Raw genomic sequence first — 24,622 nt, 5'->3', positions numbered from 1 at the left:
GAGAAGTCTTCCCCATGAGTGACATATGTGCATAGGTCCATCTCCAGGCCTTGATCAGGTCCACAGCAGGGAAAAATGGGACAAAGGAGAGCAGCATAAGGAAGAAAAATGGGCACTGGGTAACACAAGTATGGATGATCCTTTGGGTGGAAAAAATAGATAATACAGTGGGACAGTTTTCTGCTCACCAGCTAAGTCAATCTGGAAATAGGCACTGCATACATCAAAATGCCCCATGCTGAAGCTGTCTTCTGCTCCCAGCCTCCCTTCCCTCTTTGTTATGGAAGCAAAGAACTTCTTCATGTAAATTTAGGATGGTGCTAAGCACAAAAAAAAAAAAAACGCACATGATGGTGGGTTTGGATTTAATAACTTCATCTTGGTTGTTTGATGTGTGTGTACCATAAAACAACATCTCCCCTTGAGGCAAAATCTCACTTCTACAGAATTTGGTCTCAAAAGAAGAACGCATTCTTCCTTAGACTTCCTCCTGACTAAAAAGCAGTTTGGCATCTTTGTTGGTCAGAGGCAGATACAAACCACGACCTGCCAGATGTGAGCTGTAACAACGCTGGTGGTGACGATGCTGGTTTCCTCCTCCCTCCCCCTGCTCCAAGTAAACTAGTTATGAAACAGAGTCTGAAAGGGCTGAAAGAGAATTGCAGCATCTTTAAATAAGAAAACAGAATGAACTGGAAATCTGGAAAAATAACTGGTGACTAATATGCAGATTTTAGCTTGCGGATCGGAAGCCACAGTTTGCTGGAAGTTGAATCCCTTCTGCTAATTTTCTCAGATTAAAAAGGCACTTGTGTTCTCTCTGTATCTGAATGCTTTGCCTCCGTGCTTTTTGCAGCATATGCTCAAGTTTGCAGTTACTATTGATAGAATGAAAAAAAAAAAAACCCAAAAAAACAATTTCTAAGATTAAAAAAACAAAAACAAAACAAAAAAACTAAAGCCAAATGCTGCAGAATTCAAATCACAACTCCGACAATTAACAATCAAACATCAATCCTGGAACCTTCACTTGCAAGAATTTCTACCACAGATGGAATTTTGTTTAAACGAAGGACAGTAATGTTCAGATTGATGGCTCACTGGATCCTGTGTACATGCGTGAAAGATGGCAAGCCAAATAAAACAGGAGAAGCTTTCAGACTATTTTAGGCCAAGTGTCCTGCGGGACACCTGGAAACTGCTAATTTGGAGAAGGATAGACATGTGACTTCTGAGCAAGAAGAGAAGCCTGTTCTGTGACCATTAGCAGGAAGCCTGGAAGCACCCAGGAGACAAGCAGGAAGAACTGATGGGCTGAGAGAGCAAAGCCCCACAAGCGAAAGATGCGCTGCCGCCTTCCCACCACGCTCTTCTTGAACCCACCAGCCGTTGGTTCCCTTAGCAACAAAAAGCAGGAACAAGGCCATTACTTGCTTCAGAAGATGCCAGGCAGGCCAAACTTAGGTCATGCCAGCATGCCACAGTATATAACTGTGTAGGAATTTCACAGGTTAGACAGGCAGCAAACTGAAGGCACCACGAATGGGAAGCATATGCACCTGCCTATAGGAATGCTCATGTTACACATGAAAACCATAACAATTAATTGGATCTGGAAGAAAAAATTCCATTTGCTAAACACTTTTCTAAAGCTGTAACATATGAACATAGATGTAGACACACAAGCTTGTATAATCTCTAAGGTGACCTGACAATAGGTATCATAATTTGTATGACCAGGTACGAAAACGATCCTGTCACACAGATAACAACGCCATGTATAAGAAAGTAAAACAGAAAATGTATTCCTTATGAGTGTGAAAATATGTTAACCTCCTCTTCGCAATCCATTATCACTGACAGAAGGCACACCATAAAATCAAGATCCCAAGTGTCAAAGTTTATAGACATGATACATTGCCAAAAGTAATTTTAACTCCATTGTTTCATCTATGATCACCCTCTGAACAGGTTGGGGGCTAATTGGATCGATAAATTAACCCCCATCAAGTGGAACATGATACACGTTCAGCTGGATAAAAGCTATCCCTATCCATGGCTACAGAAAAAGCATTTGTTCTCAACATTGTCAGGGCAGGATCACTCCTATATTGGCTCAAACCAATATAGGCAATGCTATCAATGGAAGGCAGCACTGCCAGCCCACTGCTCCCCAAAGGCTCCTTGCACAGAGTAAGGTGTTCCGAGCAGCTGCAGATAGCTTACATACCCACCACAATGGTCTTCATTATATTTGGTATTTGAAGCAGAAAACACTTAACAACAGGATATTTTAACTCCTAAAACCAGTCAATTATGTCTGCTGAATTAGTCTGTGTGAACGAGTGGGTAAGTGCAACTGAGGAACAAGCATGAAACGAAAGCCCTGTTTAAAATAGGTCGCTCCTTTAGAAGATTTTGTAATTACACATTGCATTTGCATGTTCAATAACTAATACGTGTTTCTTGCAATGAGAAAGCCTGGAAAGCTTAATCAAAGCCTAGCTTATCACAGCAAAGGCTAATTGGCTTCCATAGTGCATCATCCTGCAGGATCTAGCATTAGCGCAAGCTTCAACAACCATTAATTGGCAGAAAATCCCAATTTATTTTGATAACACAGGTCTTACCTCGGAGGGCTTCCACGACCACATGATCAGGTGGTCATCAGTGGCCCATCCCATGCCCTCCAGTCAGCATCACCCAGCTGATCCACTCAACAGCCAGGAAAGATGGAAACTGCCACCAACTCAAAGAGCAAATAGGAAGGGAGAAAGGTGCAGAGAGATACATAATGAGTTGAAATCTTTTCCTTTTAAGGAAGAGTGCAAAAGAGTAACTAATTAATAAACTGCCATGAGTAATGCAGTACTAAAATGTAAATTAATTGATGGACGGAAGTATTTTCCTACAGCCAGCTGTCATACAGAATCACAGAATTGTAGGGGTTGGAAGGGACCTCCAGAGATCATCGAGTCCAACCCCCCTGCCAAACTGTCATCTCATTTTGTGAACTGTAAGGCTGATTTCCTCAGTGTTACAAAAAGAAATTGCCCTTCTGAAATTATTTTTTATTTATTCAGATTTCATATTTTAGCTGCTGAACCTTCTTTCAAGTGAGGTGGGTTTTCAGATGAGGAATAAACCCAACCCTTGTCTTCCCAGACATGATCTGCATGTATAAGAATGTGGTCATATTCTAGGGAAAACATCTTAGTACTTCCAGCCTAGGATTACCACCAGAACAACAAGACAATGAATGACAAGAGTCAAAAGAAAACCAGACCCAACTGGCTGACAGAGGGTGAACGTATTTTACATCAAGATGAATTTATTCACTTAAATACTCCATTTGAAATCATCTTACATCTGTGTAAGAGCTTAAAATTATTGTAATCAGCTGAACAGAAATATCACAAGTATTATTGGCTTGGTACGCACCAACCGTAAGGAGTTGGAACCAGAACACACTGCAATACTGAACCTGGTAAGCAGAAAAAACTTTTGTCATTTCATTTCAGTGACCAATTCGAGGACAAAGAACCAAGATCCCACCAAGAGCACCTGTAAGCATCTCCTGGCCATTTCCCAGCAGGTCACAGCAAAACAGTATCTTCTCAGAGTCTCATACAGCTGTCAGAAAAGCACTTATTGCACTGTGCAGAGGTAAACAAGGCAGCTCCGTAAGCAGCGCAGACCCACCAATACAGCACTTTGGTGCTGAAAAGCTCAGCTAATCAGCAGGGCCAGGTCCAGAACCAACCCAGCCCTTCATGTGGGTGACAAGTGGGCCCATCACTGCATCCAGAGCCAGGGGACGTCTCCAGATTAAATACGACGCACGCACTGCTAGCATCTGTCATTCAAATCACTCAGCCTCAGAACTCTTACTACAACAGTTAAACACAAGAAAACAATCTAATTTTGCACTTCAGAAGACCAACTCAGTATGAGTCCCCTCACCAGCTGTAAACCCAAGTGCCAGACCTGGGCGATTAGGACCGCGTGTTTCCTAGGTGATAAGCCTTTCATTTTTCTGGAAGACATTTGAAATAGAGCATAGGAAGATTAATCCTCCCCAGAGAAGGGAGAGTTTGCTGGCTAATTTCTCTTGCATTTAGATGTATTAATTAGGCATATTGATTCTTCTGCTTTGTTCCTTACCGTTGCAGCGAAATAATTAACAGAACTTTAAGGAAATATTTGAAAGCTCACTTCATGATGTCTCTTCAAACATGGCTCACCTAACACTTATGTGCACTCTCAAAGGGAACAGGGAAAGGCAGATTCTTGCTGTATTTATCCCTTCAGTTCATCAGGCACCAACCTCAGGCAGCAAAGCACTGCCTTGGGCTCTGCTCCATGTGCTGCCGATTAGACTCTGAAAGGCAACACAAATGGGATCCAGCTGGTGCGACCAAGGTGAGCATTGCTTTCCCAGGTTATCACAGCAGCTCGCTATGGAGAGGGACCCTACAAAAGGTACGAGTTTCCAGGGCTCCCCGATAGCCCTAGAAATGTACAGTTTGGCTGAACTGCATCCACTGAGCATGTACACACAGGGAAAGCCAAAGCTGTAACACTTATTAGAAGGATGAATGAAGATATTAAACTCGTAAAAAGTTCTGAGAAAAGCCTATTCACCATTTAAGCCGAAAAGGATTTTCTCATGTCTAATTCAACATTACTAATTCAAGAGTTTATAAGAGTTCTCTGATCTCTGCGGCACGTCTCAGATTTAAATAATTTTCAGCAATTTTCTACCAAAAAGCCTTGAAAATATTAATCCTGTAAAAACACAAGGAAACGCACATGCACTTTAACACATGCTGGCATCAGAGCAAGCCTGGCTGGTACAAAACCCTCATTTCCCAGCTGCTGAGAGGCAAGTGGGACACTTGCTCCCCTAAAGTATGCAGATGTGCTGCCCCGGAGGGCAGTACTCAATGTGTGAGATGCAGTTGAGCATTCAGGTCCAAAGTGGGGACCAACCTTTGCAGAAGAGGTGTTTATGGAGATCACTAGAGTATCCTGCCACAAGAAGGGAAGTTGCAGCCTTCCCTACTTCCTCCCTTTCATTCAAAGCTCACCCATCCCTTTGTGACTATTTTAGCTCCAGGAAGATGTTAGCTATCAATACTTGATAGGCATCTCTTGTACCTAATGGTCACTCTGACAGCAGGGAGCCAATGTCTTTGAACACTTCAAAAAGAAATCTTGGATGTGAATACCTGTTTGGAGGAGGAAACATCTGAAGAATGTGTTTCTCTGATATTTATACTTCCTTGGAAATGGTGTTTTCTGTATGACTCACATTCATGTTTTTCACTTGTGATATTTTTAAACTTTGAGATCCAGCACTGATTGAGTGCAAAAAGTGCAACGTTTCTCCCATCCTACCCTAAAGGGGCTTATGGCCAGATATGGAGGGCAGCTGGAGATGGGAATGGGTCATCTCCATTATACAATGGGGACAGAAAGCCTTCAAGAAATAGTTTGAGGATTTATGAGCATCAGTCATATGTGAAAGACAAAACTTGACAAATTAATTAAAGCAGCACATAGACTCATTTTCTATGAGAACATCGTGTATATTTGAAAACAAATAATCCACCCAGAACAAAGGCTCCTTTCATAGAATCATAAAATGGCTTGGATTGGAATGGACCTCAAAAATCATCTACCTCCAACCCCCAACCACTAAATCAGATACCAGATCAGGTTGCCCAGGGCCCCATTTAACCTGGCCTTGAACACTTCCAGGGATGGGGAATCCACAACTTCTCTGGGCAGCCTGTGCCCCTGCCTCACCTTTCCCTCCCTTCTACCCAAGAGTATCTTTACAGCTTGGTTCGGAGCAAAACAAAACTTTGCAATTAATTAAATAACCCCCAGAAGGAGATATTCTCAAGATGCACGTGTCTCATTTCCATGAACTTCCAACTACAGAACACCCCTCCTCAAATCCACCCTTCGTATGAGGGTATCACAGAAACCTGCCATAGCTACATGGTAAGGGCTGCACCAGAGCCTCCAGGTTTGAAATTACACACCTCAGAGAGCTAAAAAAAAACAGAAAAGAAACACAAGAAATAGAAAGAAAAGGAGATTTCAGCATTTTAAAACTGCCCCCTGACTTCATCTTCTCCTGCAGCTTGGAGAAGGCTCAATGGAGCAAGGCTCACCATGAAATCATGTTGCCTGGGTTAAAATGTCTTTAAGAGCAAGCAAACATAAACACTGCCTTTCTTTAAATACTACTTACTTCTTTATGGTATCATTCAAGAGGCGTAAATGCAAGCCCCAAGCTCAGACACAATTAGCTGCCCAGAGGAAAATCACAGGCAAGGCTGCTTTGGCAGGGAAGAGTTTTGTAAACACATTTCTTTCTGCAGGAGGCAGCAAGAGCAGGCAGGAGGCAGGAGGACAGGGCAACCAGGCAGAACAGTGCTAAAACCTGGAAACCTGAGAGAAGGTAAGAAAGAGGGCTTGGTGCCCAGCCAGCATGGAGGAAGCAGCATCGCTATGCAAATAAACACAGGTGCATCACTGAAACACCTGAAGAAACATCTTCTAAAAGAAGCAACCTGCAAGGGTCTGAAAATTTCCCTAATAATCCCAATCACAAGGGGCAATGCCACCAAAGGAAACAAACATTTGGTCTGTACAAAAACGTCTCCAGTTCTCTACGTGCCAGGGAGCACACTGTTTTCTGTGCAATAACCCAGCACTCTGCCACAGAAAGAATTTAAATACATTTCCATTCAGATCTCTTCCCTTCCCCACTCGCAGCTTGTGAAAGAAGTGACTTGAACTTACAGCACTGTGGGGTTTTTTTTCCTACTCGAATTTTTAATTCACTGGCATCATAAAGACCTTCAGCAATTTATGGTGTGAAGAGCATTCTTCAGATTCCCCTGCCTTGTGCACTGAGGTTGCTTCATTACTTACATTGCATTACACAGGGGAAAACGAAGTGGCCATGCCCAGGGGCCAGCCTGAGCCAGATGTTCTCCTGGGCCCCACATCTGGGATGTCCAGCTCCTGTACTGCAGCTGCCTCTCGGCAGCACAGAGCCAAAAAAAACACAGCATACCTTAACGCTAATTCAAAACTAGGATACATCAGAGAAATGCTATGTAGGAGACAGCTACATCATCAAGCTGCACTAATCAAGGTGTTGCAATTAGCAAAAAAAAAAGTTTTAAAAAAAGAAGAAAAAAGAGAATTGCAGGAGACGTCCTAATTCTATTGGACGATGGCAAGGCACGCCAGAGGGAGAAGAATATAGCTTTTCCTACCTCTTGCTATGATGTCTGAGCTATTTGTCCTCCTGTGAGTCAGTAGAACATACGGCAGACCCTCCTGCCAAGTGTGGTTTTGGTGACAGTTTTGTTGACATTCACAAATTCCACATTCAGCGATCATGACCAACCAACACACAAAGACTGTGCCCTGCCTTTGAGACCCACTGCAATACTAACGAAACACTGTCTTGGCCAGGAAATCCCACAGGTTTTCTTCCTCACATTGAATGCAGAGCAATCCCACAGCTCTTTGCCCAATTCCAGCCTGCTGATTCTCTGAGACACCTCTTTTCCCTGGCCCCTTCCCATCCATAGAATGGACATGGTGGGCATGGCCATGATGGATGGACAATCGTGGATGTCTTCTCCAATCTTAATAACTCTATGACACAGACCACAAGTTGGCTTCAAGCATCACAAATGGCACAGGTGATAAACAGCAGAATCAACTGCAAGAAACCCACTTTCCTCTTTGAAAGCACCTGCACTTCTTGGTAGTGCAGAACACTGACAAAAAGCCAGGAGGACGGTGCATACAAACACAAGAGTGCTATACATGGCACACTGAATTCGATTTTGCTGCATGCCACCATATGGAACAGAATCTCAGCGTCATCAAACGTTTACCTAAACTCCATTAATGTCTTCTGCAAGCCAATATTTATAGCATACACACCAGTAGCTGCTGTCAGAGTGTGTATAAATGTTAAACTGAGCTGTTAAAGAAACATAATGACAGATGTAGAGATGCTGAAGAGTGCAATCTATTCTAATTTATGATAATTTATTTCCATCATCTGGAGCCCTATTCAGAAGAGAAAGCTGAATGCATCCCAAAGCGCATCACGGGATGGAGCGTAAAAATCCCCCAGAAAATCTCTTTGAAGAGAGCCCTCTTCTTCTTACACCCAGCAGCCTCTGAGCAGGAGGGATGCAGATGTGGGGTACGCAGCGCCCTGCCTCCAGCAGCCCAGGGATGTGTGGATCTCACTGCAAGCCAGGAAGAGCTGGGAACTGTTCGTCCCATGAGATCATTGCTGAGTCACTACTTTTTAGGTGCTAAGCTGCAGAAACAATATTTGTGCGCTTTGTCAGAGCATCTTCAGCTGCATTAACAACCCATACAACAACCACGGGTGGCCAGTGCTAATGAGCACAGAAACAAAAAGATGGAAAAGCGGTTGTTGGGTTGTTTTTGTTGGTTTTTTTTTTTTTCTTTTTTTTTTTTAAAAAAAAAAGAAGAATGAAACATTTGGATGCTGTGGCAGAAAGAGCTTCTCTATTTCACTGCTGAGCAGCACAAGCTGTGCTGGCGCAGTTCTGCCCCAAGCCTGTCCTTGCTCTCCTGTTGCTATCAGTCTACTGTGAAAATCATGATGGAAGGGATGGAAAAAGAAAAATAAATCAGGAAAATGGGAAAAAGAAAGAAAGGGGGAAGAAAAAAAAACAAAAACAAAAAGCAAGCCATCCCAGCACTTGGTTCCCTCGGTAAAAAAACACTCTGGTCCAGATGCAGGGAGCAGCACAGGCAAGAGCTCATTTACAGTGCACTGCAGCATCATGCTTGGTGGCAGCAGGCAACCTTCTGCTGCATTCACCCTGAGTCCTCATGTATGTCAGCCATTGAGACACAGCCTCAGCTGCCTGCCAAGGCCCCAGAATCTGGGACAGCACGGATCTTGTACTGGGATGGGTTCTGATTGCACAGAGCCTCCTGCCACTTGCACAAAGTATAAGCATAAACTACAGTGCCAATATGCATGCTGTCTAAAAATCAGTGCTTGACAGCTGAAGGTTTTCCACCAAAAGGATTTTCTACATTTTTAACTTGCTCACTTTTTTCCAAAAATTTATCATCTCTGCTCAAAAAACGTTAACCCTCCTCTGCAAGTCCCAATGCCAAGGGTGCAGGTGGCTCTTGCCCCTCCAGAAGCAAGTTTGGGGCATAACAGCATGATGCAGGAGGGGAACAAGGACCTGGTCACCACCCGTATAAGGATCATCAAATCCAACTCCTGGCTCCACAAAGAAGCATCCAACAATCAGACCATGTGTCTGAAAGCATTGTCTTCTTGAACTCTGGCAAGTTCAATGCCTGACCACTTCCCAGAGAAGCCTGTTCCAGTGCCCAAACACCACCTCAGCAATGAACCTTTCCTGATATCCAACGTGAACCTCCAACTGAGCTTTGAGTTGAAAGACTGTGGCAAAAATATTTCTTCTCTCACAATCTCACTAGAAAGATGGAATTTCCAATGGAAACTTACATGAAAAGTGATTTTTCACCCCTGAAATGAAACTGTTCTCCAACCAGCTCTACAAACAACTTTGATGCAATGATGACTGCTTGCCTGACACCTGGGTACAGCCCAAACACTTCACAGCTCCTCAGTCACTGCCCCCAGGCTATAAAACAGAAGGATGCTGACTTTAATACCTTGGCCATTCAATCATTGTATGTATCTACCCCCTTCTTGCACTACCAAGAGAGAGAGACTACATTCAAAAAGAAGCTCTACTGAGACATCACTGAAATAGTCCTCAATCATTAAGGTTGGAAAAGACCTCTAAGATCACCTGGTTCAACCATCCCTCTACCACCAACACCGCCCACAAAATCTCATGGTCTGTATGCCTTTGGCAGCCAAAGTGAGTTGTGATGCACTCTTCACCTAACAGCATGTGATTTTGTACTTCTATTCATACTCAAATACATCCCAGCAGCTATGTGTAAGTTTGGAATAAAATGCAGCTAGGATGCAACAAAAGACACTACGTATATCAGCTCGCTGAGATCAAAGGCACGCAGCAGCAAAGAATTTAATTAAAATGTTAAAATTAAGTAGGAAAGCATCCATTGTTTAATTCTTCTGGCAGGCATGTTCTTGCAAAGTGGGACCTAATTCTGCTCCAACATGCAGGCTGCCCTGGGAGATGGCAATCCATAAAGCTCTGCAGGCTTATGGCTGCAGCATTTGGCACTGAAGAGGTTTTGAAGAACCATTTTCAGTATCCAACCCAACTCCATCGAGATGGGCCAGGGAGACGTTTCATTCAACATCAGGAAGAAGGCACTTAGGACATGATTAGTGGACACAGTGGTGAGGGGGCAACAGCTGGACTTAATGATTGTGCAGGTCCTTTCCAACCTTAACGTTTCTCCAGTTCTCTGATTCTACAATATGGGATGCCAATATGAGTACCTAACGTGCAAATGTCAGAGGGCTGGAGCCGAGGATTGGCATTTCAAACCGGATACTTTGGATTGGATTCGCATCACCTGAGGAATAACACCAGAGGGCAGAGCACATACATCAGCTGAGGACAGCCAGCACAAACTTCTGCTGGAAATTCAGGGAACTTTGAAGAGCAGTTACCCAGAGCCACCCACTGAGGTGGCAGAAGCACACAGCTGCCTATTTACTTCCCACAAACATTCACTCAGGCTGTTTGCAATAGCTCTGGTATTTCTCAAGGAAGAAGGATCAGGTTGACCGGGCAGGAGTTTTGCAGGACAGTCAGATATATTTATTTTACCTTCAGTGCCACATCTCCATGGTTCTTCAACACCTCCAGGATCAGTGATTCCATCCTCTGCCTGGGCAGCCTATGCCAGTGCCTCACCACTCTTTCTGAGAAGACATTTTTCCTAATATCCAACCTGCACCTCCACTGGCACAAAGTAAGGCCGTTATCATCTGATTATTTATAAAGTGCTGGTGAAACCTTACAGCTCTACAGTTTTTCACCTGCTTCCTTAGCACAGAGACGTGGGAGGCTGTGTGCTGCCTTCCAGTACTCGTGGGTGAATGGCATGCCCACTGGGACCTCTTGGTGAAGAAATGACCCCAATCCCAATTGTAAGACCTTTCTGCTTTCCTCTCCACTGCTGGGACACAGCACTGAGCCATGCTGCACAAGGCTGCTCCTACAGAGAGCCCCTCTACTCAAGGGTCCACATTTGTCCGATCCTTTGCTGAGCTTCCTCCCCAAGAAATATTATAAAGATACTCAGGCCTGGCAGTAACTGAGCTGTCTGCTGCCTGGATTTTGGTCCTCCCATCACAGCCACAACCCTGAGTGTGACCACCAGTTCTCACCCCCCTGTGCATCTGAGATTAGCTTTGAGCTACTTGCAAATGCACACATGCAGCAACCCTCTGTGCACTCAGGGATGCAAATGCATGAATGAGCACAGAGTGCCAATAAACCAACACAACATTTTTGGTCTTTATAAATGGCTCTTTGAAAATACTTCTCTGACTGAATGCCATTGCCAAACTTTTAACGCCGTGATTTGTATCTGTAGTTATACTCATTGAAAACACCATCACTTCACATGGCTCATGCATTTCACTGAGAATGAGCAGCACTATTGGCTTTTCCAGCTGAGCAAGTGCAGTATTCTGAGTGGGAAAACACTGCTTCCAAAGACCAACTCGAGAAGTTTCTGCAATGGCCAAAAGATGAAACTGTGCAAATTAAATAGTACAAAAGCTGGCAGTTGGTCCATATTCAGTATTCTTTTCCTTTTGCCAAAAAGAAAGCAAGCTGTCACCTTAGCAACTGTGCTTTTGCAGTACATGTGACACTTTGATCCAACACCTCAAAAGCAGTACCTCCACATGTTCCCTCCCACTAAGTTCTTTGCAGCACCTGCTGGATCCCCCAAGAGCAAAAGCCATTATCAGAGAATCATAGAATCACCAAGGCTGGAAAAGACCACTTAGTACCATCTAGTCCAACCATCAACCCATCCCTTAAGACCCCCTGGCCAAGTGCCAGGCTGGATGGGCACACAGACAAGGGATCTTTGCTGCTCTGTGTTCCTGGAGTATAACACTTGATTGCTTTCACTCGGTTCCAAGGAGAAGCTGGTACACGAGCCCACGTTCACATGGGGACTGCAAGATCCAAAGGATGGCAGCTCTTTGTCATGAGCACGTTCCTCCCTGACTGCAACACTGGAATCCAGAGATGTCAACAGGCAGGGCTTTCACCCGGGGCTCCAATTATGCAGATGCTGATTTACAGGAGTGATGACTGAAACATCTCCCTCATAAAAACTGGCAAGGATCCTGTAACTGTGTACTCCAATGACACAGCCCTCTATCTCCATCCATCTCCTTGCTAGTTTGAAAGTCAGATCATTTTTGTTCTTCCTTTCATAGAAACCTGGTTTGCATATATAATCAAATTTAGCATTAATGAGTTTCTCTCCTCATCTTTTCTTCCTACAGCTTGGAATAGCCATACTCAGATAACAGCAGCTGAGTCTGCCATCAGGAAGGTGGCTTACCATAAAGAGATTTGGCCAGGTTCACTCAGGGATGCCTATGGAGTTCCTCACTCCAGAGAACCCCCACGTCCCAAAGCACACTTTCTCAGCCACACTAATCCAGCGCAACTCCTGCATACCCAGTCCCACTCAGCCTGGACTTGGCATGCCTAAGAATCATCAAGCCTTCAACAAGCTGTGACCTTTTAAAATTGATTCTGCCATGATTATAGCTTGAGCCCAAGCAGAGATGGCAAGCACACCTCAGATGAAATATGCTCTTTGTTTGCAATGTGGTCAGGCATCACTGACCTTTCCCCCTTCCTTCTTTGCCTGTTCCTGAATTTGTACCATGCACAAAAAACATGCATGTGAGCAGTGTGCAGAACAGCCAGCTCTGTGCAGTCTGCATGGAAACAGGGGGATCACAGAACAGATTTTCTGCTCCTTTGCTTGTCTGCTGGGTTTTCAGTCTTCAGGGCTTCCATCTCTCTTCAACTACCATATGGTAGCATATGGCTTATCAGAGCCAAAGGTTTCAGAATCACAAGACTCCCAGAAGCTGAGACTTTAAAACCACAAGGTAAAATACTGCACACGCACTGAGGGCTTCTGTTGCCTTCACCCCAGTCCCACCAGTGGTGAGATGTGGGTTCACATCTGTCTTCAGTGAAGCTGCAGTGAGTGATGCCCTACTAAGTGTCCAGAAGTTGTATGTCCAACCGCAGGGACCAACAGAGCCAGCTCACAGGGCTCCGTTCTGTTGTGTGCTCACATCCCCTTGTTCCACAGTGGTGAAATGCAGAGTGTTTTGCATGCATTATGCTAAGCTGCCTATAAGAAATCATCCCATCAAAGGCTAGTTACATGGCAATTACCTTTGTAGTACTAAAATACCATATAAATGGATTTGCATTTTTTCATTAAGTAGCACACATTGTATTGACCTGATGCTGTAGATACAAGATTTCTGAGATAGTAACTGGGGTGAGGTTTTCAAAAACAACCAGGTACCTGCTTCACAAGGAAGACATCAAAAGATCAACAATAAGTTTTTTGACATATTTGCGTTTCCTACAATCAAGATGAACAGATCCAAAACAGAACGCGGTCCTGAGGTTGCACAAGCAACATCAGTAGGCAGGAAAAATATTATTTTAAGGCTTTTCTCTCAATCCAAGGACAGAGAAGAGCAAACACCCAACCCTCCAGCCATCCATGAACATTAGACTCCATCAGGATTACTCGACTCTATCACCTATAGGACTCCTTACAGACCACTCTATGCCCATGCCAGACTAGACAGCCACCTTCTGGTTAGGCAAAATGCAAACACAAGCAAATGTGATGAAGTGGATCCAACAACTTGAAAAGAATCTCAGGACCATAGTATTAATCAATGCCTTGTGCATGTAACCTGTTTTATCATTATTTTCATCAACTCATGACATCTAAGATTTTCTAGGATACAATTGGAAGCGTGCAGCTACTTACATCCACTCACATGCACGCAAATATAATCCAAAGAAGGGCACCACGGCCAGATGAGCAATCAGCATTAGGACCTTTGTCCCAATAAGACTTCCCATCAGTTTTTGTAGACTGAGATCCCCTTTGTCTTCCAAGCATACATCTGTTTGCACGGAAAGATTGCTAACCCTTTCAGAGGCCATGCAAACAAAGCAAGCTTTGCACTTGCCAGGCTTTTCTTCCCAGCTCCTGAGCCAAAAGATCACATCACGAGGGCAAGGAAGCAGAGCAGGGTTAGTTTGGTCCATGTGCACATAGTTTTGAAACCTTTCTGGCAATTCATATGTCCAGTTTCCATCAGAGATGAATGGGGATCTGTTGTCCAAATGCCAGGCACTGCTTTGGAAACCTTTTGTACATCCTGAGCAGAATCACGTGCAGCGACTGTCTGCAGTCATGCAAAGACCAGAATGTAATTTCTCTGCACAAAGCACGAATTACAACAACTCTTCAGATAGATTCAGGTTCATTAAGCATCTCAATGTCAACACCCTCAAGAAAAACCCCAAAAGTGTTTTCCAGCCTGCAACACCACCGATAGCTGAAAACCACAGCTCTAAGACGGCTCCCAGGAACACACATTGCTATGTACAAGGGATGAGCAGCAGTACAGTTCTGTAAGCCACAAGAAGAGAGGGGAAAGGCTCTTAAAATCTCAGCCTGATGCCATTTACCAAAATATTTTTGCAGGTTTTGCAGGTTGGCTGGTTCCACAGTGGCATGCACACACAAAGTTCTGCTTTTCAGTAGATTTGCTCCAGAGAAGCAACAACCATGACACAAATATAACACAAGTGACAAATTTGCTTTTCCTGCTTACTTTTCACAGACCCAATCAAAGCAATCCAAACACATCCAGACATCCATGTGATGGAAATTAATCCAGGGTGACAAGCAAATATTTCTTTCATCTTTCCTTACCCACTGCTGTCAGGTGCACACTGAGGAGAGTCCTTTCTGAGGGAAAGCTGTGACACTGTTAACTGGTCACAGAGGACTGCAGAGCCACAGCAGACAATTATGAGAAATAAACATCAGCAGCATCCCCTTGTCTCAAATGAAGATCAAGCAGGGGGATGAAGGGGCAGAAGAGCAATCACAGCAGCTTTCCCCAACACATGCCACAAAGCAAGAGTTGACTCAGAACTGGGAACATCCAGAGCCTATCTAGCACAGCTGTGTGCAATTTTCCAAGCCCAGAACTGTGATCCCTATGCTGTGAGTACACCATTTATAACCAATGTAGAGCTCTGAACTTCCCCTAGAAAACACAGCTCTGGTGTTCAATTGCTACAAGTCACTTTTTTCTTTTCCTAACCTTTCCTGGGCCTGAGCCAGCGTTGTCTGTTAATGGCCTCCAAATGCAATTTCTTGGCTGGAAATAGATTGCAAAGTACGCAAGAAATACAAATGAAAACACACCATGAATATTCAGAAGAATCAGTCCTATTGCAGCATCTTCTCTCACAGCGATCAGCAATAATCAAAGCAGAAGATTGCAAGAGGCCCAATCCAGTGCCTCCAGACACAGCTCCATGAGCTCATGGAACTTGCACGCTGACAGACTGCAGTTATCAGCCTGAGAACCTACAGCCACCCCGGTTGTCTCCAGACTTGAAAGTATTTGCATTGTTTACAATGCAGAGGTAGGTTTATTAATAAAGACAAAGACCCCCGAACTACCTCCTCCATGGTACCCAAACAGATCACAAGATGGGAGCACATGTTAGGGTTTGGCCTCCCTGGACCAGCTGAGGTTTGGTTCCAGTGTGCCACCCATGCTGCAGCCTTCCCACCCCATGTCCTAACAGCTTCTGAAGTCCAGAACTTGGCTTTCTGGGAAACAAGCATTTAAAAAAGAAAAGCACAAGTTTTCCAAAAGCAGAAATTAACACCTCCCTTTAGATGATAAATAAGCCAAAAGAATGTGATGTAAAACCTCTTGCAGATGCTTTCCCATATCCTAAAGCTCCATGTGTGTTGTGATTCAGCTGTCACGTCATCACACAACGTCAGTCACACCTTCCTATAGGTGATTACTGTAAACCTCTGAGAAACTCATCAGCAGTAATGAGAGCAGCTTTAATAAATTCCACTGTCACCAGCACTTTCTGCATAAAAACCCCACTCACACATCATTTAACACCCAAAATGAAACAGCTGTAAATCCAGCAATTAGCAGGGAAATTTGACTGTTCTGATCAAGTGCACTGAAGGCTGCAATGCTGCTGGGGAATGTGAAAGCTGCCACAGAATCTGCCAGAGCTTTGGGTCTGTTTTGGAGTTCAAAATGACAGCTGGAGTGAAAAAAGGAGTCAGAGGGAGAGACAGACACTTATCGGGACCAGAGATGGTGGAGAGATGGCAAGCATGGCGAGAGGAGAAGGATAGGAGCAGCAAGATGAAGTGAAGAGAGCTGGAATTCAGGTAATCCACAAAGTCAATAGATAAAGTCTTACTCTTTACACTAAGACATGCTTAATTCCACTCACATGTACATTCAAAATTTGAAGTTGTTTCTCAGACCATCGAATTCTGATACTTTAGAATCTTTTGCCCTTTTCCAAAGGATTGATCCCCCCAGCAGTGCCAGAGGGCTGTGTTTCTGTTACAGACCCCTGTATACTTGTATACATGCAAGCAGGCAATGTGCAGATGGAGCAACAGAAGAGTTTTTACAAGTGGTTTTCAACCATGATAAAGGCAGGTTTACATTCAGCAGTTGGAAAAAGTTACAGAACTGGGCAATTGTCAAGGAAAGAGCCCTGAGAGCTCCCGCATACTCCCCAAAAACGCCAATGCTCTGTGGGGAACAGTTTCCTGCAAGGTCAAAGCCCGTGCCCCCCCTGGAGCTCACTGCCCTGCCACAACCAGCACAGCTGCACATAGTGAAGACACCACACTCCCAGCAGTGATTTGCCATGGAAATAGCTTCACTCTCTGTTCTGCTCCACAATTGCTTTCACAGCAAGCAGCAGGGAGAGCCCAGGGCTCAGCCCCTGAGCACCCCAGCTCTCCTGGAAGCAGCAGCAGCGCTGCTGGGATGCTGGGAGCATTGCACACAAGTCACCCCACTGCAGGACCACCTCATCCCAAGCCCGCATCCAAGTGCCCATCACCCAGCTCTGTTGGACGTGCAGGGCTCTGGGGGTCAGCAGCCCCCAGCACACCTCAACAGCTCCTCATTATGGTGAGCACAGTGGGTGCCAGCATGTGGGTAATGGCACCCGCACGCAGATGTGCCCCCCAAAATATGCAGCTTACATAATTCCCCAGCCAGTCAGCGTTAGGGGAATGTGATTAATCCTCCATGACATGTTCTGAACTTTCCGTTCAGAGCCGCTCTCTCCTCCCGCAGACCTACTGGCGATGAATGTCATTTGACCTGCAGACTTCACTACGAATGAGCATCAGAGCAACAAACAGTGACATTGCTCCACAAACCAATTATCTGCCTCCTTTCCCGCTCGGCCCAGAGACAAGTTTGCTAAATGCATAATGAGATTTTTATTTTTTTTTTTTCCAACCTGCAAAAGCTCGGGGGGCACCCACAAAACCCCCCTATCCCATCACCGCAGGACGACGGGTCCTCATCCTCAGCCCGTCTCCCACCTGTTCTGCGAGGCTCACTTTGGTGACATCCCCTCTCCCATCAAAAGCCCCCAATCCCACAGCGACCCACCCGGCACTCACCCACTCCAACACCCTGAGGAAGGCCAGCGGCTCCTTCACCACGCGGAAAGTCCCCGCGGAGGCGAGCTGCGGGGCAGAGAGAAGAAATCAGAGAGGAGCTCTCGGCAACGCGCAAACCCCTACGCCCGACCCGCGGAGCTGCGCGTCCTACCTGGTCCACCGCCTCCATGGCGCCGCAGCCCCGCGGAGCCGAGCGGAGCGGAGCCGCCCGCCAGCCTCCAACCGGGGATGCGCGCCGCTGCCCCCGCGCACGCCGGGCGGAGCAGCCGGGCGGGGCCCCGCGCCCCCCGCACCGCCCCGCGGAGCCGCCCCGCGCCGTGGGAACGCTCCGGGAGCATCGCCGTTCATTTAGGATAGGGTTGGTTCTTCGAGATGCGTTTTTATTTGCTTCGCAAGGGAAAGGGGGAATAGGGAATTTAAGTCAAAGGTACGAAGGAATAGAAGAAAGACAAGAAGGGGTGAAATAAAGGAAATGAATAAAATCAAGGAAATAAAATAGAGGGAATAAATACAATAAATAAATGAAAGGGAATAAATAAAACGAAAGAAAGAAAGAAAGAAAACCTGCCTCCCCGTCCCCCCGCCCACCCAGGAGCTGCTAACATTAGGCACATTAGAGCCCCGTGTCCTCCTTTCCCCTCCCGCCCCAGCCACCCCCGGCCCCCCGCGGCAGCCGCCTGCTGTCCCGCCCTCCCTCGTGCTTTTGTGGCATTTCCTTGACAGCAGAGCGGCGTTTTCCCGTCTCGCGTTGCCGCTGTTCTGGCCTCGTTTCACGGCGTAACCTCAATAAAGATGCTAAGCTCCCGGGCGGCACATCCCCGTGTCGATCCGTGCTCGCGTTGGCTCCGCAAACTGGCAGCGTTTCCAGTCCTCTGTGGCTGTGAAACATCACCGTGAGAAGTTCGTGGTGAGACCAGATCGTGATCCTGCAAAGGCTTTGGGAAGTGCTGAGGGCACAGACCCACCGAACAGCACACATCCAGCCGGATTCAGAGCCATTCTGCAAACAGCATCACCGTTCTACCACCTCAACCCCACCAGGAGCCATGCCCAAGTAGGCCAGAGACAACCTGAGAAACACCCGAGGCTCTCACTTCCCCCTAATTAACCAAGCAGCTGTCAAAGTTTAATGAGTCCATCAGCTTTGTTCAGGATAAAGCTCTATTAAAAAAATCCAGAGGTATTCCAGGAGTGATGAACAAGAAGCATGGAGGGAGACAGGGAATGAAGTTCTGTGAGTTTAATTGGAGATCTATGGAAAAGATTTGGAGCTTTGACTCTACAGAACTACAAGGAACCCAGCTGCAGGCTGTGAGAGCACAGGGAGCAGACTCACCTTTTAAAATTATTATTATTAACGTTTCCCCTATCAAAAATAGGGTTAGGGTCAGAATGTTATATTCTATTTAATATTATTACTTTATGTTGTTGTAGCTTGTAGCTCTCCTTTCTCTAGGAGAGAAAAAAAATAAAGAAAAAAAATGAGAATTTTCATTATCAAACATTATAGCAGCTATTTTATTTAAACAACAAAGCAATTATTTAGGTTGGGAATGCTTCTCAGCAGTTCTCTTTGCTGCCTGGGGGTGGTTTGGTGCTGTAGGAGGCTTCAGTGGGTGTCCTGTGATAGTTCAGAAAGTTTCCTCAAAGACTAAAAGAACACCAAGACATGTAATAATGCATAACTGAGCAGTGGGGATTTTTTCCTTAATTTCATTGCAAGCATTTTCTGGAAAAAACGAAAGCACAGTCTCCATTGACTGCCATGAAGCACTGGAAGCCTTATTCACTCACCCTCCTATTAATCATGTTTTCTTGTAATCGCAAGGTTTTTAGCAGTACTAATGGTTTTTTTTTTTCCAGAAATGGTCAGCCTCAGACAAATAGGAGGTGCTCTGAAGACTCTCCTCGCTGTTATTTTTCCCATTGGGTTGGGGAGGTTTTCCTGCTGCTCTCTAACTCCATAGGCTTGAGCTCGCAGCACCTACAACAATTCCCCTTATGCTGCCTTCCCCACTGCCTTTCCACCACCCCAGCCATGTTTTAGTTGCTCAGTGCTCAGCCTCCCCGAGCTGTAAATCCCTGCAGAACAGCAGCAGTAACCTGATTTTACAGCCAGCGCTCGATGCCCTAGACATCACCAAGGCTTCCAGATGGCTATTAGCATTTGTACTTCAGTACAGCAGAATGTGTCCCTTTGGCTTTCACAGCTGCTCTTGCTACACACAGTCCCAGTTAGCTTAGAAGAGCATCTCCTCGCCAATTAGAGTCATAGAATCACTAAGGTTGGAAGACAGCACTGCAATCAGCAAGTCCAACCACCTGCCCACCCCCACCATGCTCACTGACCACATCCCTCAGTGCCACATCTCTGTGGTTCCTGATCACCTCCAGGGATGGTTCTTGAGCCTCCCAGTACAAACCTTGCTCTACAAATGATGTTTTAGAGATCCACGCTTTTTTGGTACTGTGTAATAAAACTGAAACAAATGTTCAAAGCAGCAGATGTGATAGATCTGCAATTAGCCGAGGAATAGCAAAAAGCTATGCGTCAAGGCTGGGTTTTGTGCTAAATCACATTCCTTGTTTTCACACCTGGACGGCTGGTGCTTGGCAGGCATTAACCAGAAATGCTACAGAGGTGCAATTAGAGATCATAGCGAATGGAAAATGCTCTGGGGAGAGCAGAAGTGTATTATGGGCACAGGGCCTCACACCATGAGTGTGCTCACTGCATTGGGAGTCTCCTCTTGTAGAGGTTCCTCACTTCTCAGGATTAAATGCTGCCCCTAATGAAGTGGCCATTGTAAGAGGGGATGCTGAACTCCAGGGATGGACTTAGTGATGCTCTCCCGTCCCCGCTGCCACCACAGTGGATGGAAGTGGCAAAAGCCACGAAGGACTGGAGGTCACTGAACAATGCAGTGGGTCTTTAGCAGATGGTTTTAAGATTTAAGCCAGTGGGGAAACAGTAGGAAATGATCTCTTATTTTGCTAGACTGCTGGACATTAAACGTAAGCCAAATACACATATATGTAAATGTGTAAAAGACTGGAGGCTGAAAATACATTACTCCTCGTACGTGCAGGAGCACAGAGCCCATGGCCACGGGTTACCCAGGCTGCAGCAGCCAAGGCCAGACGGTGGGGTCACCCGGTTTGAAGGGAGTTGAAGGCAACTGGTGATAGCACCAGCACCACATTTTTTTGTGAGCAGTTGGGCGTGGAAATGAGGTCTCACACAGGCGCGAGGAGGACCATATGGTGCTTAGCACACCAGATTTCTCAGCTCCAGCCAGGCCTCAGTCTCACACTCTACCTGTCACTCTTCCCAAGATCCACACTCTGGAGGGTCATTTCATCCTCTCGGGGTCTCCATCAAATTTGTTCACAACACATTATCTGCAGGAAGGGAGAGCTTGATGCTGTCTCTTAGATCTTCGTTTTTTAAAGCTACCAGACACTTTGAGCAGGTTACAGTATTTTCCCCCATGGCTGTGTTTTACACCAGGGAGCTTTTAACCTTTTCCTGGCACTGGGAGAGCAGACAGCCATCCCAATGGAAATTGCCAGTCATTTCATGGCTTTGTTTCATTTGTTCGATGTCTTCACTTCAAAATTTAATAACAGGCAACAAATGATGGACCTTGGGACTGCCAAGAATTATGCAAGTGACCAGAAACCACACATGGGTGATCAGTGGGAAAAGCAGCAGAGATCACTGCTTTAGCCAGCTCACTCTATCTTCCAGCATCTGTGGGTCTCTCTCTTGCTCTGATTCCAAATTCTAAGCATCCACTCCCACACATTAATAATCCTTAAAAAACTTGTCTCCCAAGGAACTTCATTTCCCAACTGGCACAAACTGCTCAGAGAAATGATGGAATCACTGTCCCTGGAGGTGTTCCAGAACCGTGGAGATGTGGCACTGAGGCACATGGCAGGGTTAAGCTGATGGTTGGACTGGATGGTCTTAGTGGTCTTTTCCAACCTTAACGATTCTATGATTCAAATCCCCCCACAGACAGGGCCACGTGGAGACAGCAGTACCCCTCAAACACATGGAAGTCAGCGAACTCAAAGGCCCCAGTATTAGGGTATATTCCAACTTTAGAACCTGAAAAATGTTCATAAACAGAAACCCATGTGTGATCATTTCAGTTTAGAAAAAGACATCCTCAATATGTTGCCAGATACATAATTAAAAGATGTTAAGATTCCAATTAATTGAGCAACTTGACCATTGCTCACCGTTAAGCTGAAAGTACAGAATATTCTTGTTTGAAGTTAGTTTTGTTGAATCAACATTTTATTTCCCAGTAACAGTCAGTAAGCAGGTAGAAGGATCATTTGCAGTGTGGAATGCATGCAATTACAGAGCACCTCATAGAGGCATAGGGATTCAATCAAGCACCAGTGTTTCGTTGCATGGCTGATATTGACCTACAAGCATTAGCGGCTACAGATCAAACTATCCGAATGCAATTCCTAGATCTCACAAAAAACTTACCGTGGTTTCTCTCCTGATCTCTATAGCAATCATCTTTGATGTCTCCTTTTGGATTGCTCCTGCATATGTGAAATTAGATTGAAAATCATTATTGAAAGTCAGGTTTGCTGAGTCGAAGGGCTTTGCTGTGCTGAAACCTTCACACAGTGCACAAAGAGCAATTATGTCTGATTTTAAAAAATTAATCAGCCATTTTTCTTTTCTTTCTTAATCCTTCACTGACATCAAGTCTTGTCAATTTCAATCCTACCTTCCAGAGAGTATTGTCTGACTTAATCAAAAGCATTCTGTAATTACGTTCCAGCTAATTTAGCTTAAAATATTTAAAGGTAAAAAAAACAGCCCTGCTTCCTGGTAAAACCCAGCTCAGTGTCAGAGGAGCTGAGCAGGGATAGCTCCATTTTGTAATTATTTCACTGGCAACCAAACCCTTCCCTTGAAAGCACGGGACTGCAATTAATTCTGAGCATCTTCAGAGTGATTTGGTACACAGGAGCACTGCCACAGTCAGATCCTGTCTCTCCAAAAACCTGGGTCTGGAGCTCTAAAAGGGACACTGTCAGGGCTGGGATCCTTCAAATATGACCTACTTTCCCCTTGCATCCTTTACCAAAGAAAAGGTTTAAGGGCCTTATTTTCTTAAAGGAAGAGGGAAAACATCAGTGCACTGACTTGAAGACATGGCTCCATGAACAAAGGCTGCTCTGAGGTACTTGCCCCGCTTAGAAACCATGCGTGATCTGCCCCAGTCCCACATTACACAAAGCAAGAGGCCTGAGCCTACCTTGCTCTCTTTCACATTAGAGCTCTTTCCAGAACAAGGGATCAGAGCACCAGGGCACCTTGGTGCTGCCAAGGATTCACATTGCCAGCTCCAGGAATGATGATTGGATGAGAAATAACATGAAGAAACCTTGCCTCCAGGTACTGGTGTAAAGGACATACATACTGTCTGCATCCTTGGGAAGGGATAAGTTAGGCACACATCTCAAGAAAGACTTCCCTGCTCCTTCTCTCAGCAGGTGAGCATCTATTTCCCTTCCTTACTCTGGGATGTAAAGCTGTACAGTGCACAGGAGATACTAATCTCCTGAAGAACAAAGTGGAAAAAGGAAACCAATCTCACTAAAATCCCCCAATGCACACCAGCACAGCCATACAGTCTGGAAGGAATTTCACAGCTGGCTGTGTAACATAATCATAGAAAAGGCAGAGGACAGGAAACTTCTCAAACACCCTCCAGGGTACGTTCATGTAACTCTGCACATACCCACAGCCTGGAGATGAGGGATGATGCCCCACTACTTCTGGTGAGCAGCAAGAGCTGCTCCTCAAAAATTGCTGCTCAGCTACAGATGAGGTCAGGTTGAGAAGCAAAGCATCATCTGCCATGCAGCTCCAGCAGTGTCAGAGCAGCAAGCAGGATACTCCTGGCCAGCTTGAAACAGTCAGCAGGTTTCACTGGTGAAAGCTCAGTTGTGTTAGACAGTAACGTCTGTGACCTACTTGGATGCTCTTGTCAGGGAAATCTCATTCGGACGAAGTGGGTGGACAGAAGAAGAGAGCACAGCACTAAACCCTGTAGTTTACAAACCTTCTCCCTTGCTGGAAAAGGCAATGCAAGGGAACCCTGCAGAACACAGGAATAACACAAAAACATGGTGAAGGGAAACTGCCTAGCACATAAAAGAAGAGGCAAACTGAAATAGAAGACTAACAGTAAAAAAAACCCAAAAAAACAAAACAAAAAAAAAACCACCAAAAATGCTAAAAAACAAAATAAGAAAAAAAAACCAACAACAAAAAACCCTACATACAAATATATGTAAAAGACCAATTAGAAAGACTAAGCCCAAAGCAAAAACACTGAGGAGCTGCAATTAGGAGATACAAAGGGCTTTGCTGGAGAGAGGGTTTATATTGAGTTAGCCCCTCCCAGAGGCATCATTAAGTCAATTAGGGCTGGGTGAGGAAGGCTATGTATAGTCCCTAATGGCTGCTAGAGGATTTGTGGGGAGAGGCAGGTAATGCTCTGCTTGAAGCAGCAGTACAGAGTTAGGCACTAGGTTGGCCCTAAGCCTGTCTGCATTTGTTGAGCATTTCTGGCATCAGTCTTATTTATTACTGTGTCCTTCTTAGGAGAATGTTGTATTCTTTTCTTGCTGAAGGCCATTTTTTTTTTTCTTAAGAATAAGAGAATCTTGAGACCTTCAAAAAAAAAAAAAAAAAAAAAATCCTAACAAAAAGCAGAAGGAAATATTGCAACATCTTTTTGTCTTTCTCCTTATATCTTGTCTCCTATTG

At 45.1% G+C, this 24,622-nt stretch overlaps 1 protein-coding gene across 1 annotated transcript in view; it reads right to left on the bottom strand.

The window, feature by feature from the left end:
* The window catches only part of SYNPR (synaptoporin), a 78,580-nt gene extending 60,753 nt beyond the window's left edge, over positions 1-17,827 (bottom strand). The window contains exon 1 of the mRNA XM_048957624.1: positions 17,809-17,827. The gene's annotated coding sequence lies outside the window, so the exon portion shown is untranslated. The remainder of the gene's footprint in view (positions 1-17,808) is intronic.
* Positions 17,828-24,622: the final 6,795 nt, after the last annotated feature.

Source organism: Lagopus muta, chromosome 11 (genome assembly GCF_023343835.1).
Source record: "Lagopus muta isolate bLagMut1 chromosome 11, bLagMut1 primary, whole genome shotgun sequence".
In the NCBI taxonomy this organism is placed as follows: Eukaryota; Metazoa; Chordata; class Aves; order Galliformes; family Phasianidae; genus Lagopus; species Lagopus muta.
The sequence above is the reverse complement of the archived record's forward strand: the minus strand, read 5'-3'. Positions and strand labels throughout refer to the sequence as shown.